The sequence below is a fragment of the Suncus etruscus genome, chromosome 11, assembly GCF_024139225.1.
Source record: "Suncus etruscus isolate mSunEtr1 chromosome 11, mSunEtr1.pri.cur, whole genome shotgun sequence".
Taxonomy (NCBI): Eukaryota; Metazoa; Chordata; class Mammalia; order Eulipotyphla; family Soricidae; genus Suncus; species Suncus etruscus.
In genome coordinates, this window is record NC_064858.1 from 67,527,673 (window position 1) to 67,532,696 (window position 5,024).

Consider the following 5,024-nt stretch of genomic DNA (forward strand, 5'->3'; position numbering starts at 1 on the left):
TCTTTATAAATTTATAAATCCTTTCTACTAAATCCATATGTGAGCACTATTAGAACACTGTTTGACCCTAATTCTAGCCTTTGAGCCTGTTAATGGTGCTCTTAGTATGACTTCCTTTTCTTCTCAGGTTCTCTAAATCTCTTCCTGAGAAAGACCTTTATCTTCTAGAGCATGGCTCCTCAAACATTTTAAGCAGGGGGCCAATTTATTGTCCCTCAGTGAAGGGAAGAACATATCAGGGCATATATTGGAAGGCAGGACAATAGTTTAAAAAAAAAAAACTATGAACAAATTCAATGCATCTTGCACATAACTTACTTTGAAAAAAAAAAAAAAACAACCCAGGAACAAATATAATATTTACCATGAAGAACAAGTAAAGCTAAATTAACAAATTTACCAGTATTTCAATGGGTGCTATTGACCTGCTTTCGGCTGGCCATAGCTTGAGGACCCCTATACAAGACTGAGAGGAGTGAAAAGACAGAGAGGAGGGGAACTGGAGAATGTGGTGCACATCCCACACATGCATACTATGCTTACTGCAGCCTAGAATGAGTCTGCTGATAAGCATGACTGGCAGCTGAGGCTAAAACACCTGGCAGGATGGATAAATATCCTTGGTGGTCCTCATGTGTACCACAAACTGTAGTTTGGGTACCCTTGGTCTAGAGCAATGAAGTTCTCCAAAAGATTATCTACTCTTTGTATGTGAAATTCATGTCAAAAGGTTTAGTATTTCACCTGGAATTTACTTTTTATATAGATGAATAGGCCAATAGGTCTATATTTTCTTCAAAGAATGAAACTCTCATGTGCATTACAGTAAATTTTTCATTGTCATTCAGTGAAATTGTCCTTTAGTGCATTCCCAAGTCTCTGTTTTGAACTGTCTATTCTTTGCCCTGAGTTCTTTTTGGTCTTTACTTCTGCCTGCCTCCAACTGTTTCTGATGACTATAATAATTAGGTTAACGGCTTTTCAGCATTTACTTCTCATGTCGCTAAACTAATTTTGTTTGTTTATTTGAGGTCACACACAGCAGTATTAAGGGGTTAATCCTGGCTTAGGACTCAGAAATTATTCGGTCAGCGTACAATATGGGATGTCGGTGATTGATATCATGTAAGGCACATGTAGGCAAGTAGCTTAACTGCTGTATTATCGTTCCAGACTCAGCTAAAAAATTTTGTGAGACTTCATAGAATAATATGCTTGTTTTACCTGAATTATGATTAGCACATGTCATTAGCACAAGTCATTATGCAAATCTAAATGTTTCTAAGTAATTTTTTCTTTATTTTCTAGATTATTTTACAATTAGAGTATCTTTCGAAGGTTAAGTACCTGTATAAAACCAGCAGAGGGAGTACAAGGCACTGTTTTTACTAGAGAAAAAAAAAAGTATTTAAATGTGAGATTTTTTTGCTGATTTATGGAAAACATTTAAGTTCAAAATACCTGCCCAAACTCCTTATTGATAAAAATGATACCACAATCCTTCCTAAATATTTATAGCTCTTCTATAAGTCATTCAGTTTAGAGCAGAAACTAAATTTCCTTGTGAATACAATTTATTTTTGGCATAGATTTATGTATACAATGTAAATAGAAAAATTGAAATCATTTATGGAGTAAAGTCCATGTGATTTCTGTTTACATTTGAAAATAAAACTCAGAAAAAATTTAAAAATGAATGGTGGTAGAATAATTTATCATCCGTCACTTATTTTTGACCCAGAAACTGCAATTTTCTAATGCTAAAATTTACACATGACTAGATGAAAATCTTAAAGAAATATCACTTCTAAATATCTTGAATGAGTTATTTCTTTAAAATTTAAGAAGTTAGAAAATAATTGCAAGAAAAATAAGCTATGAAAAGATTGAAAATTGAGTAGTTATACATGGGCTAATTTGCATCAGTCATTTTGAAAAAAACTGTTGTTTGTTTTAATGGATATTTTGTTTACATCTTTGATATGTATACATGTCGGAATGATGAAGATTGCTCTGCAGTGGAAGTGCTTCAGTGAACCTCTCAAATAGCAGTAATTCAATCATGAAAAGATTACAAAAGCCCAGCGGACCGCTTGTTATGTGATACCAGATATGGTTCTGATTTCATTGTAACCAATATATATGTATTTTTAAACCAGGAAACTGGCACTAAATTTAATGCTCCATTATGGTAACTATATTATTCTGAGTCTGACATAACTATTTCATTTTAGTTCAACATTTTATAGTTGTTGGGGGCAGGGGTTTGGCTTTTCGGCCACACCTGGTGGAGCCCAGGGGTTACTCCTGACTCTGCATTCAGAATCACTCCTGGCAGGGTTGGGGGACCATATGGGATGCTAAGGATTGAACCCAGGTCCATCTCAGGTCGGTCACATGCAAGGTAAATGCCCTACCACTGTGCTATCGCTCTAGCCCCCATTTATTGTATTTTTTTTTTACCAGTATAGATTATATGCATGCATAACTATGAGGCAAGATAGACCAACCACTCTATTTTGAAAAGACAATAATTAGACATAAAATTCAATGTTAAAATGATTTTTGTGATGATTTGTTTTTGCATCTCCACTGAGCAATTAAAAGCAAAAATTTATTGCATTAAAATTTGAGGCAGTAATTATTTACATGTATGTTTTTGGGTATTATTCTGATGTAATCTTTCAGGTAGATTCTATTTATCAAGAAGTCTTAAGGTATCAAAGATCTTTTTCTATAGAATTCCATTTCAGGAAGTATGTCTTTATAGTGGTTTTCCCCTTTGTCTGGCAAGATTTCTTTAGGATATGTTGAAAGGTAATTATCATCTTCTCACTCATCTTTTGTTCAAAGCTAGAAGGGAAAGTAAGTTTAGAATTAACTACTTATTCTTGTTTCTGTAACCCTGACTTTGCTTTAAACATAAAGACTGCTATGATAGGCCTTCAAATTTGTGACAAAAGGGACTAGGCCAGAACAGCCAGTTCCAGGAAATTCGAGGGCACATACGAAAACAGTCAGAAAGATTAGCAACACCTGGGGGCTTGTGGGTGGATAAGGTGCCCAGTGGGCTCCTGAGCCCTTCCTCTACTACTCCAGCTGATATAGACCCCAAAGCCTTAAATAACAGTAGAAACAATAGATATTTAATCATAAAAGGAAACATGCTAGACAACAGCCAATCAACTTAAAGGCTAACTGTGATGTTTGAGGCCTCTGTAATTCTATTAAAAGGAGCCTGAGAGTTCAGTAAGGGTGACAAGGGGTGACCCTAGCATGCTGACAATAACCGTCTCCTTTTTGTGTTTGCAGACTGTTGGTCTCCTCTGTTCTCTGTGGGATGAATATCAAATCTGAATCTTACACTTTAATGCTCTCCCTTATTTAATAAGGTCAACTACCTTGTTTTGTTGGGTTGAAAATTTCACTCTTTTGCCCCAGACTAATTTATTTTGCTCTTTTTCTTTATTTTATTTTATTTTATTTATTTTTGGGTTTTTTTGGAGGGGGCTACACCTGCTTGACGCTCAGGGGTTACTCTTGGCTATGCGCTCAGAAATCGCTCCTGGCTTGGGGTGACATATGGGATGCCAGGGGATCTAACCGTGGTCTGTCCTACACTAGCGCTTGCAAGGCAGACACCTTACCTCTAGCGCCACCTTCCCGGTCCCCTTTTTCTTTATTTTATAGTTCATAATATCTTTCCACTTGTCCTATAATTCAAATGTTTGTTACATATTGTGAGAACCAAAGCCCCCTGGATTGAGGACTAAGGTGGTCCTAAGCCGCCAGGGAAACCACTATAAGTATTTTTTCACTCTACACTCCCCCACAAAGATAAAACCAAAAAAATGAACCCTCTAAAAGTCAAGACCCTCCCTATTCTCTCTGTTCTGCTGAAATAGAGGAACTAGGTGGGACTGAATATTCTATTAGATAAGGATCCCTTGACACAAAGTTGAGTCAGCAAGGAGTAGAGACCACAATTCTAAGACATGATGTGATTTGCGTGGAAATGAAAATGTGCCAATCATGTAAGTGGTGAACTTCTTGTATTAACCAATGAAATACTTAAATTGTTGAAGCTTGTAAAGTTCTATATAAACTGCTTAAAGATTTGACTTGGGTTCCTTTTCAGGACTCCCCTGGTTGTATGAGACTTGGACCTCAGGCCTCGGCTAAAAAAACTCCCTTTTGCATCTTGCATTATTGAAGGTGATCTTTAATTCTCAGCACTGACTCGGGTGTTAACTATGCCTTAGGAATTGATTAAACACTAAAATCTTAGACTTGTTTCCCAAATTACATGTAAGAGTATCAAATATACAATGTTTGATAAATATTTGTTTGAATTTCAAAGATACTCTTTCTAGCAATATTTATGGCAGAGAAGGAAAAAAAAGGGAAAATATTTCTTGTGTCTGGGGTTGGTTAAATAATATAGGGTTCTACCCACAGGAGTTCTCTAGGTTTATCTCAAAAATTACTGCCCACAAGGTGGCTTAAAAATCACAAAAACTTGGAGCCGGAGAGATAGCCTGGAGGTAAGGCGTCTGCCTTCCAGGCAGAAGGATGGTGGTTCAAATCCCGGTATCCCATATGGTCCCCTGTGCCTGCCAGGGGTGGTTTCTGAGCGTAGAGACAGGAGTATACCCTTGAGAGCTACAGGGTGTGACCCCCCCCCCCCCAAATCACAAAAGCTTGGGGCCACAGTTGATTTGCATTCAGTGTAGATATCTCTAGTGAGGTTGGATCTGGGCAAATAGAGAACTTACCAGAAAACCTTTCACAATCCACTTTGGGAAAAATAACTTACTTTATTTTAGGTAGGAATATAATATTTATAATATGTCTCAGCCAATCAGGTTAGGGGAAAAAAAGGTTTGAGCTCTGTGTGTTTAGGAGGTTAAAATAAGGTGTGTCCTCTGCCCTCTGCATTAGGGGATTAGGAAAATAGGGTACAAAGAGTTAGGGAAAGCAGGGTGTGAGCTCTGTGTGTTAAGGGATTAAAATGTGTCCTCTGC